Genomic DNA, 12,964 nt, shown 5'->3' with positions numbered 1-12,964 from the left:
TTCTTTCGGGGCTAACGTTGTCACAGACAGTGGTTGGATGCCTACTTTCAAGGTCCAGGGACAGGTGTACCATCTTATTGGGTCGCTCCAGCCACTACAAAATTGCAAGCCTTCGTTACTCCAAATTTACTTCATTTCCAACTACAGTAGTCAACTTGATGTGCGGTTCAGGGACGTTCTACTCAGTCTGCAAAACATGCTTCATGAGCACAACAGCTATATTCACAGTTTCAAATACGCCTTGCAAACAGCCTCTTCACCAAACTTCACCATTGTCATCGATGCTGACAAAAGACCTTCTGGGGAGCACGCATGCCGTTATAATGCTCTTTCGTGCAATGAAGTGGCTGTACTTCTCCATGGTGAACAGCACAATAAGCAAGACATACTTATTCATAGCCATGACAGTCGTCTTCAACTAGAGCTGATACAGTATGTGCGTGTCTTAAGTCATCCACATTGTGGCCCCTGGTGAAGACTCTCAAACTTAACACTAACATGCGTGCTCATATGCGAGGTGACATAACATCAACAGAATTTTCTAACACCCTCCTTGCACTTGGCGAAGGCAAAACACCCTGCAACGAAAAGGGTAATGTTGCCATCGATTCACTTTGTACTATTGTTAATACGCCTTCTGATCTCACGGATGCAGTGTTCCCAGATCTCCAAGCAAATTATCAGGATATGGATATGGATTGGATTGACCAATATAAGTCTATATATAGGGTGTGTATATATATAGTGTGTATATATGTATATATATTGTATATAAAAAACTTACTTGGAAAAGGATGCGTGGCATTCAATCATATAATAATACAAATAATATGTAAATATATGCATATAGCCATACATATATGTACATACCTGCATCTATATGTACACATACATGCATATATGAGTACAGGACATAAAAAAAAAACCTTAAACACAATGAGAAACAAAAACAGAAAACGAACTTTTTTCGAACAACGAAAAGAACAAACAGAGAAACGAGACATGCAGCATCAAGAGTATACCCCTTCATCAGTTGTCCCTGTTCCATCTACTCCGCGTTTCAAAGGCAGGGACAATACGTGACTTTGTTGGAACTGTTCTTCCCGCAAAGCAAATTAAAAATTTGGAATTTTGGTTTGGTTTCTACAGCTGGATGCCCTTCCTAACACCAACCACTCCAAAGAGTATACTGAGTGCCTTTAACATGTCACTGGTACCAGCTACAACTAAAATTCCACTAAGCTTGATGAGGACAGCTATGTACAGAAGTGCCAGTCTCTAACTGTGGAGGGAACCTGTGGAAGAGGAAGAGGAAGAAGGAAATGGAATGAGATGCTAAAATAGGATCTTTGAATACTGAGCCACACAGAGGTAATGACAAGTGACTGAGGTTATTGGCGATCTGCTGTGCTTGAGGAGACACATCAAACTTAGTTCTCTGGCTTGTCAAACCATCCAACCCATCCAACCCATGCTAGCATGAGAAACGAGAAACAGATGTTAAATCATTTTGAATATCATCATCCTAATCTAATGTGATACAGCAAGGGGTATCTAAGTACACTGTGGATTTCTATTTCTTTGTTTAAATATAATTTAATGTTTCAGAAAATTAATACTAATACTTGGATGTGTCGAACAAATTTGTCATTCATAATTTTGTTATACACAAATAGGATTAATAAAACAAAACAATTTTCTATATCTTTTTTTCTCAAGTTTTAGCTGTAAAACAGTTTTCTTCAACTTTCCAAGCCAAATGTGCCAGCAATGTTTTTATTGAATTTCTAATACACCAATAATTTTTTTTTAAATTCAATCTCCAGTGCACCACCAAGTTAAAATGATAGAAAATCACTGCTTTAAGCAAACCCATACGTAGTCATTTGAGTTGCTAGAAATAACAAACCAAATCTCACTCAAATTAAATACAGCCAGCCTAAATAGAGAGGAATATATTGTACAATGTAGTCTCTGATATTTAAAAAAAAAGATAAGATGGTTATGACTAAAATGTTTTTGATCACAGATTTCCTCAATCAGGGCTGTCCTGGGGTTAAACAACAACCACTGTATGGTTATAATAAAGGCTTGTGCCAGCAACACGTTGAAGGCACCCATGCCTGTGACAAACTGAAAGCACCCATGCTGGTGATACGTAAAAGGAACTCATGCCAGTTATGTATTAAGGGCACCCAGTACACACTGTAATGTGGTTGGCATTAGGAAGGGCATCCAGATGTAGAAATCATGCTAAAATAGACTGGAGCCTAGTGTAGCTCTCTGACTTACCAGTTCCAGATGCATTGTCTAACTCTTACCAGCATGGAAAACAGACACTAAATGATGATAATGCACAAGGCCAACAATTTTAAGGGGCATAGACAGTTACATCGAGCTCAGTATATGGTTGGTATTTTATGTTCTTTGTTGAAATCCCACTGAAGTCAACTTTGCTTTCCACACTTTCAAGATAAATAAAATAAAGAACCAGAAACACTATTAGGCATTTTCTCTGATGTTTTAATGATCCTTCCACCTTGCCACCTTCTGTACGGTTACCATATGACTGATTCCATACCAGCTTTGTCTATAACATCTCAGTCTTATCCACATCTGGATAATCAAGCCCTAAGTATCAAATCTTCCTCAGAGGTGATGATCTCACAGCCAATTACAGGTAAGTTCACTGCAGGGAAAGCTCACTGAGAAAATATATCTATAGTATCTCACCACTAATAGTTAAAAACTATTCTATTGAAAAAAGTGGTGAATTGAGGACAGTGAACTTTCCCTGCAATGAACTGATGATGGTGAACTTTCCCTGTGGTGAATTGATGGCAGTGAGCTTTCCTTGTGGTGAAATGATGATGGTGAACTTACCATACATGCTCTCAGTCACATCTTAGAACATTGACTGTGATAGTGTATCGGCATCATGCAGAAGAAACCCTCTGTTATAGTTACACACTAATGGTTATCAAGTCTATTAGTAATCATCATCATCATCATTTAATGTCTGCTTTTCATGCTGGCATGGGTTGGACCGTTTGACAGGAGATGGCAAGTCAGAAAACTGTGCCAAACTCTACTGTCTGCGTCTGCTTTGGTGTGATTTTTACAGTTGAATGCCCTATCTGTCTGTCTACAAAATCAATATTTCATTGTTACACATGTAAATGAAAGACATTAGGGAATAAATGACTCAGAGAATTAGCTTATTTTTATACTGCAATTGTGTCATTCGATGGAGGTTTCCAATGAGCTAATCACTGAATTATTGTATTTTTTAACAGAGAGAGACAGACAGGGGATTTACTTAATGATACCTTCATCACTACTTCAACAACTACAGTAAAGTCCATGGTTTGTAAAGAAGGTCTGATAATACCAAAATATGTCCAGAAGGATCTCCTTTACTTCTTAACATCCATTTTCCATGCTGACATTGGTTGAACCATGCTAGCATGGAATACTTGCTGAAATAATAACAAAAAAAAAAAAAACTCTAGTCATTGACTCATAATATCTTTTCCTCACAGTTTGTAATTAGCTTTTTAAAGCATCCTGTTATTTAATTATGTAAATGGTAACTTAATAAAATATATGAGAATATTTTTAACCTACTGCTCTCTGCAGCAATTTTATGTCAAAAACCAAATTTTGATCAAGAACTATGCTTGGTAAATATAATAAGCCAGTTTCAAATGTAATTATCAAATGCCTGTCTGCCCCAAGTGTTTGATTGTCTGCCTTCTCCAATGTGTACATACACATTAGAAAAGAAAGCACACACATATTGTGTGTGTGCATGTGTGAGTGTGTGTGTAATTTCACACTTGTTCCAAGCTAGGTTAAGATCAGTGGTTTCCAACTTTTTCACTACCAAGGACCCCTTTTATTTACTTGAGTTTTCGCACAGACCCCAGGATATTGAAAGGTCTGTCACCTTAACATGTTCACAGACCCCCACTACAACCTTTGGAAACCACTGGATTAGATGAATATGTGAGGCATATTTTTTTTATGGCCAGATGCTCTTCCTGTCACTAACCTGTACTTGTTTTTTTTAAGCAAAAGCTTAAATGATGTTTCAGGTTTTATTGCCTTTGTCAAGCAGAATTCGTTGAAACAAATTTTCTACAGCCAGATAGATGCCTTTCCTGTCACCAACTCTCACCTGTTTCCAAGCAAGGTAATAGTTCCTCATATCCAAACATGGTTTTCACAGCAGGCTAAAAATAAACAACCTCACTTGTATGACCATCACATGATATCTAGACAAGGACACAAACACACACACACACACACACACACACACACACACACACACACACACACACACACACAGGATGAGCCTCTTTCAATTTCCATCAACCAAATTCATTCACAAGGCTTTGACTGCCTTAGGTCTATAGTAGAAGACACTTGCCCAAGGTGCTCCACAGTGGGACTAAACCTGAGATGAAATGGTTAGATAGCAAGCTTCTTAACCACAGAGCCACACCAAACAAATAACAAGCTGGTACTACCATGAAACAGGCAAAGACTAATGAGAAATTAGCAAAAATAGCTTGTCAAAAAATTTAATTTTTTTTTTAATTTAAAAAAAATTGCTGTTATTAAAAGAAAACAAGAAAACCAAAATATAATTCATCTAATTTTAATGTTTTATCTTCATTGTTTGAATTTCTTGAAAGAATATTTTTCCGTCTTTATTTTTTTTGTGTGTGTGTTTATTACATGTTTTTCATGATTGCTTTTATAATCAATATAATAATTAAAATTAAAAAAAAAAATTCATTTCAATATTTTTATTTTATTTTTAGTACAAGAATATAAAAAAGAGAAAGAAAATTTTTTTTTTACATATATATATTGTGTGTGTGTGTGTGTGTGTGTGTGTGTGTGTGTGTGTGTGTGTGTTTGTTAGAATTTCCTCAAAAGAGGATGTAGAATATGGAAAGAAGTTATTCCCCCGCCCCATATGGCGGTGGTAGAGTAGGAATGGCACAAAAAGACCAAGTTCGTGGGACCAAAAATAAATTTAGAAAAAAAAAACATCTTGATCTGTGAAAAGAAAAGACAAAAGAAATTAGTCAATTATATAACAAAGACAGAATTGACATAATTTAATTATTACCAAATTAAACTTATTGACTGTAGAAATACATCTGCATATAAATTAATGTTGATAACGAACAACTAAAATGTTAAGAAACACTGCTGATTTGAGTAACAGCACCAAATGTAGCTATTGTTTGACCTTATGTCAGCCCTGAAGAAGTAGACTAGTGATCTAAAGTATTCCAGCCATGGTCAGTCCACATTACCCCACAAGTATAGGGTTGGCTTCCAAGTTTCCCTGGTGTATTTATATTCCTCCTGGGACAGAATACAAGTGGACTGCAACAATGTGAAATGAAGTGTTTTGCACAAGAATACAACACATTGCCCAGTCCGTGAATCAAAACCATAATCTTACGACATGAATCCAACAGCCTAACCACTAAGCCATGCGCTTCCACTATTCCATATTTTATCCAGGTATGATGTACTCCATGTGTTTGCAATCCTTCCCAAGACATCCTTTTATGTTGAGGTAATGTTACTTTCCAGGTAAGTAAAATCATCAACCATCTTATCTTCAGGTTGGTGCCATTTGGAGCAAACTCAGAATTATATGGAAGTCTTCCTTTCCTGACAATATGAAGAGTCAGTGAATCAGTATTTCTCTGGCTCTTCAGCATGGACACTGAATAAGAGACTTGAGAAGAAGCTTGACAGTACAACTGTATGGTAGTCTTCCTACCATCACTTCGGTAATCAGATAAAGAAGAACACATTATGCAGGTCACTGTTGAGGAAGCAAGGATGAAATATCCAGCAATCTCCTTAACTAGAAACTCATGCATGGACTTACATCTATCAGCAGACCAAGAAGAGGACATATCAATCAACTTGTGGAAGACACTGAATATCAAGTTCAGGCAGTGCTCTGCAACTGGTATGCTGTGGCACACTAGTGTGCTACAAGACAATGCTAGGTGTGCCACAGTGTAATCTGAATATAATTTTTTTCCTTATACATTTAGTTACATTTTTAGTTGAGATGTGCTGCAGAATTTTGAAAAGAATATAAGTGTACAACAAGTGGAAAAAGGTTGCGGAGCACTGAGTTAAGGACATGAAGACTGCTACGAAAGGTCAGAACATCTGGCATGGAAGAGTTGCATTGGACCAGGCAAGTCACTTGTCCAGTAGACATATGGTCCAATGAAGACCATACTATTCAATTTATCTTAAAATTTTTCTTTCAAACAAGGTTTAAGAGATTTTTGACTGCTATTTCTAGCTGGTCAAGCAACAACATAAGGATCCGTTGTTGACACTGGTTGTTGTTGTTCGGCTCCAGATCAATCCTGACAGAACAGGCGTTCCAACCTTGACTATCCTGAATTTTTGGAGTTATTTGGGACTACATCATTAAATGTACCCTTCTTCTATTTCAAAGATAGTGATGCAGATTTGAGAGTGATTCAGCTGCTATTTCTAGCCCCCTTTAGTCACTGGTTTAATAATTTAATGTGAAGATATTTCAATACATTAATCAAATTATCTAACTAGAAATAATCCAGGAGTACCTCAACGAAATTTTTACTGTGTGGCTGGAGATCTATTTTACTAAAGATTACCAAAGACTGTAATTTACTTATTTTGTTTTTTCCATGTTTTGTTTTTGTATTTTTGTTGTTTTTGTTTTGCTTTTATAGAGCAATTACATTTACTGGTAATAAGATTAAGGTGTAATGTTCATTGCTGTCAGGCAGTAAATTGAGGTAAACAGAGTTATGTACCTTTGCAAAGGAAACCACATGCTTTCCATGAAACACTGGACTGTAAAACAAGATTTCAATTCTCCATTTACACGTGATAAGGAAAGCTAGTAACAACAGCTTATTAAACCCTCGCAGAATTGTTTCTTTGATTTTTAAGTATTCAAAGTTGCTTCTTATCAGATGAACCAGGCATTTTAACAGATTAGACAGAATAACGAAAATCTGAACGTACCGAATATGACTTGACAATGTACAAGATCAGTTAGAAAAGCTTAGATGGATGAACCTCTGTGGTTGCTCAGGCTGTTTTAGAAATAGCAGTCAAATACCCTCAAATCACAACTACTATTTTATTTTATCATTTTAAGCACACACTGGATAAAGCAGTCATAGAGCTAACAGCTTTTTCTTTTTAGAGGTGGAGTAAGTTGATTATATCGACCCTAGTAATTCACTGGTACTTATTTTATCAATCCTGAAAGGATGAAAGGCAAAGTCGACCTTGGAGAAGTTTAAGCTCGGAATATAAAGATGGACGAAATATCGCTAAGCATTTTGCCCAACGTGCTAACAATTCTATGAGCTCACTGCCTTAAACACCAGTTTAGCAAATTCTTCATTATTTTGAAAATTAAGTGAAATTAAGGCAGTGTATTTTATCAGAAATATGGTAACGATGGATCTCATACCCTGGTTAATACATCATCATCATCATCATCATTTAATGTCTGTTTTTCCATGCTGGCATGAGTTGGATGGTCTGATAGAAGCTGACCAGCTGAAGGGCTGTTCAGTCTCCATATCTGTTTTGGCATGATTTCTACAGCTTGATGCCCTTCCTAACACCAATGTAAAGCTAAGTCGACCTTAACAGAATCTGACCTCAGAACATAAAGACAGATGAAATGCCTCTAAGTCTTTTGCTTGGCATAATAACAATTCTGTTGGCTTGCTGCCCTAGTAGTAGTAGTAGTAGTAGTAGTAGTAGTAGTAGTAGTAGTAGTAGTAGTAGTAGCAGTAGAAGATGTATCACCCTTTGCCAATACCATCACCATCAGTAACACCCTAGCTAATACTGGTAGTAATAGTTGTAGTAGTAGTAGCAGTAGTAATGATGTAAAGTAAGTAGTCAAGTTACATTCTCAAGTCATGCTGAGTGGACTGGAGCAACGTGAAATGAAATGTTTTCCTAAAGAACACAATGTGTCACCCAGTTCAGGAATCGAAACCACAATTTTACAATCATGAGTCCAACACCCTAACCACTAAGCCATGCGACTCCACTGCAGCACCCTTGGCCAACGCTGCCACCACCACCAGCACCACCACTAATAGCAGTCACAGTACTGACAGCAGCAGCAACAACACTAATGCATCATATATAGTACCATGACCACTCCACATCATTCAGTACTGCTACAACATTCTAAAGAGTTATTACAGGAACAAGCAATTCATTAATCAAAACAAAATTGAGGAATTTAATCAATTGAAAATTTTTCGCATTTAATTTTTCTCCAAATTAATGTCTGTTATATAGTTCTTAATGACTTGATAAATGGAAATTGGTAAAATAAAAACCAGACTGAATTCTAGTGTTGATATACCCGAGTGCATGACTCAGTGGTTAGAGCATCAAGCTCACCATCATGAGGTAGTGAGTTCAATTCCTGGACTGGGCTGCGTGTTGTGTTCTTGAGCAAGACACTTTATTTCACGTTGCTCCAGTTCACTCATCTGAAGAAATGATTTGCAACATCACTGATGCCAAGCTGTATCAGCCTTTGTCTTTTCTTTGGATAACATTGGTGGCATGGAGAGGGGAGGCTGGTATGCATGGGCAACTTTTGGTCTTCCATAAACAACCTTGCCCAGACTTGTGCCTTGGAGGGTAACCTTCTAGGTGCAATCCCATGGTCATTCATGACCAAAGGGGCTCTTTACTCTTTGTGTGTGTGTGGGGGGGGGGGTTCAGTTGTTAGAACATCAGGCTCACAATCATGAGGTAGTGAGTTTAATTCCTGTACTGAGCTGTGTGTTGTATTCTTGAGCAAGACACTTTATTCCACATTGCTCTAGTTCACTCAGCTACAGAAATGAGTTGTGAGTTCACTGGTGCCAAGCTGTATTGGCCTTTGCCTTTCCCTTGGATAGCATCAGTGGCATGTTGAGAGGAAGCTAGTATGCATGGGTGACTGCTGGTCTTCCATAAACAATCTTGCCTGAACTTGTGCTTTGGAGGGAAACTTTCTAGGTGCAATCCCATGGTCATGGTAAAGGAGGTCTTTACTCTTTACCTTAGTGTTGATAAAACTAAACACTTAATATCAGAGCTCCAGCATGGCCACAGTCAAAGAATGAAACCAATATAAGAGTATCTTTTAAGTAAAGAACAACAAAAAACGCTTGTTTTGCAATCACAGTTTCGGGTTCAATCCCACTGCACAACACTTTGGGCGAGTGTCTTCTACTAAAGCCCTAGGTCAACCAATGCCTTATGATTAAATTTGGTAGATGGAACTGTGTAGAAGCCCATAATATACATGTAGATGTGTATGTGTCTGTGTTTGTCACTCATTTCTCCAACACGTGACAACTGGTACTGGTTTGTTTATGTCCCTGTAACATAGCAGTTCAGCATAAAAGGCCAATAGAATAAGTACCAGACTTTAAAAAATAATAGAAATTAAAAAAAAAAAAACATAAAAAGACACAGTCATAGCTGTGTGGTAAGAATCTTACTTCCCAAACACATAGTTGCAGGTTCAATCCACTACGTGACACCTTGAGCAAGTGTCTTTTACTCTAGCCTCAGGCTGACCAAAGCTTTATGAGTGGATTTGGTAGATGGAAACCGGAAGAAGCCCATAATATGTATGTATGTATGCATCTATGAATGGCCACAGCTCGATAACTAAAACAAAACGATAACACAGAAACATAATACGTACAAAATGTGCAAAACGTTTGTCTCATTCACAAAATTATGCAGAGTCGTTTTTCTTTAAATGGATTTTCCTTGACCGGGTGTATCAGTGGGTCATTGGGTGCATTCTCATTACAGTACTGGATAAGCGTTGAGATTGTTTGACTCATATTTTTCCGAACTATTTTGTAGTTCATTCTCAATAGCTGCACCTCTTCCTTGAGAACTTTCCGGGACTGTATGGTATGTTGGTTGGGGTAAGGCATGTCACCTGTAGAATATTAAAAAAAAAAAAAATGAAAAAAACTGGGGTTTTTTTTATTTAGTATATTACAATAATAGTTATTGAGTTGTAATTTTTGTTGCAATTTTATCAATTTAACTTTTTAGCATTCAGATTAATCTAAATTATTACTCTGAATTATTTATTACTTCTGCCTTAGCGAAGGTATTGTTTTCAGTCACATTTGTTTGTTTGTTTGTCTGTGGACAAGATATCTCAAGAACTGTCGGATGGATTTGAATGAAACTTTCAGGGATGTTTGGCATCATGACTGGCTCGAACTGATTAAATTTTGGGATCGATCCAGTACCAGACAAGGATTCTGGATTATTAGTTATATTTACTTTACATGATTATGATCTTACATTAACTTTCAAACCGTTCTTAATTATCTCCCTTTAGTCTGTAACTACTTTGAATGGTGAATTTGTTAACATTAGCTTGTATTAGACAAGGATAAACTATTTATTACTGTTATTAAGTTTTATACAACCACTGTCACATTCCATGACTAGCATTGGGATCAATCAGGTACCAGACAAGGATTCTGGATTATTTTTCCTGTTCTTTTTTACTTAATTTTTGAGAGCGGTTGAGTTCATTTCTAGTTTTCTCCTTTGTGAGAGCAGCCAAGTTTATTTCAGATATTCTCATTTTAAAAATCATCTCTAACTAATCGTTGAGAGGAGGTTGGTGTTGCCTTGGTGGAGGTTTGCACTCTCTGAGTGCTCTTGTTCACATTGCTTTGAATTATGCATGAATTGTTTCATAAGCCTCGAGACTAATTTGAACATAAAAACGGGTAGGATATTGGGCTCTGATATGGTCAGTGCAAATGCTAATGGTTAAATTACTACTACTAATGATGATGATGATGATGATAATGATTTCATTTATTTGCCACAAGGGTGAAGGTTGAAGGGGACAATACAAGGATAGACATAAAGTGTGGGTGTTTACATATAATGAAATGATAAAAAAAAAAAACAATAAAATGGAAGAAAGTAAATAAGTATACATGGTACACACTGAAAAAGAAGGGACATATGCATAGCATTACCACCACCAAGCTGATTGATTCACTTGTCTCAAAACTGTGCTAATTTGATCTGAAATTGCCAAGTGCTAAACAACAATGATAACATTTCTTGGCAGTTATTTGCTGTCTTGTATTTTGTGAATAATGTAAATAGTTACAGGTCCCAATGGGATCAATCAATCACTGCTTCACTGCATTTCTGATGTTAAGTGTTACAAGGGATTACTATCTGGACAGCTCAGACACAATAAATACCACAAGGTATTTATGTTCAAATATACAAGTTTATTTTAATCTTTTCACTGATAGACACTAGCAAAACACACACACATACACATAAAGAGGAGAAATTACTAGTACAGGCTTATAAATATTTGTTCTGACACACATTTCACTATTGTATTCGTTTGGAACTCTGCCTTGGATGTTCCAAGTGTAATTGGAGGCTTTAACAACAACAGATCATCAAGGGAACATTTTATTCAATTACGTTACCATAAACTAAATGTTCTCTGATGATCCATTGTTGTTAAGCATCAAACAGTACTTGGCACATCCAATGTAAAGTTTCAAGCAACCACAATGAATAAACATATGTAGGGAACAAATAATATAAACTTGTGTTTATCACAATTTCTCACATGTTTGTTCTGTATACTATTACAAGTAATACAACTAAGTATAGTAGTTGCTTAACCACTCTACTGGAAGCAGACTGGACTATGACACTCTATGTGGAGTGCCAAACTTGACCATTGCAGTTATACATATATTTGTACACACATTTTTTATACACACATACATATGTACATACACACACACACATATATACATACACACACGAGGTCTGATCCGGACTGTTGCCATAGTAACGAAGCTAAAGCATGCAAAGTGAAGCTACTTGGCACAGATTGACCTTGAACTTTGCTGTGCATATGCACTAAGTTTTAACATTTTAGCTTACTTCCGCTGTTTACAGCAGTGCTTGAAAGGAAGGTGTGTAGTGTGTGATCATTGCATTGACCATGATAGAGAAAGTTGTCATAGTGATATCTGCTCAGAGGGCTATGCAAAGTTGCAGTAAGTGTATAAGTCGCACACAAGTGTACGAGTATTCCAAGATGGCTGTGTTCCAAGTGTTTCAAGATGGCTGTAAAAATGTCGATATTGACAAATGTTCTGGGAGAACCCACAACTAGCAGAACTGAGAAAAATATTGCAGAAGTGCGTGGAAATTGTCAAATCACTATCCATGAGTTATCAGAGGAGGTGCAGATTAGTTAGGGCTCAGTTCAGTCTATTGTCACTGAAGATTTGGGTATGAAACACATGTTTGTCAAAACTGCTTTCAGCTGACCAAAAAGACACTCGGATTTCAGTTGCACAAGATCTCCTTGACTGTCATGAGAACAATGCAAACTTTTTGAAAACTTTGTGTAGGCTTCTGAACAGGTATCGCCAAGGTTTTTGGCAAATTTTATGCAGATTCTCTGCCATGGTCAATGGACAATCACACGCTACACATCTTCCTTCTAAGCACTGCTGTAAACAACAGAAGTGAACTAGAAAATTAAAATTTAGTGTGCTGCACAGCAGAGCTCAAGGTCAACCTGTGCCAAGTGGCTTTGCCCTGCATGCTTTAGATGCTTTACTATAACAACAATCCAGGTACTTATTGATCAGACCACGTATATATACATACACATACATGCATATTTAAATATCATCAGGCTCACAAGTGCAAAGCACGAAGACATAAATCAACCCATTCAGAAATAAAGATTATCAATTCGCTTAAACATTTATCTGTAATATGGTGTCAAAATTTTCATTGCTTAAAACTGTGACTTGTTTATGGACAAAACATCTGGCTGCAT

General features: G+C 36.9%; 1 long non-coding RNA gene across 1 annotated transcript in view; it reads right to left on the bottom strand.

Annotated features, from left to right (window-relative positions):
- Positions 1 to 4,647: 4,647 nt before the first annotated feature.
- The window catches only part of LOC106883851 (uncharacterized), a 139,807-nt gene continuing 131,490 nt past the window's right edge, over positions 4,648 to 12,964 (bottom strand). Inside the window, exons 3-4 of the long non-coding RNA XR_016242852.1 lie at positions 9,791 to 10,036; positions 4,648 to 5,070 (exon numbers count right to left, since the gene is read on the bottom strand). This is a non-coding gene — a long non-coding RNA (uncharacterized LOC106883851). The remainder of the gene's footprint in view (positions 5,071 to 9,790; positions 10,037 to 12,964) is intronic.

Source organism: Octopus bimaculoides, chromosome 8 (assembly GCF_046866305.1).
Source record: "Octopus bimaculoides isolate indiv1 chromosome 8, ASM4686630v1, whole genome shotgun sequence".
NCBI lineage: Eukaryota > Metazoa > Mollusca > Cephalopoda > Octopoda > Octopodidae > Octopus > Octopus bimaculoides.
The sequence above is the reverse complement of the archived record's forward strand: the minus strand, read 5'-3'. Positions and strand labels throughout refer to the sequence as shown.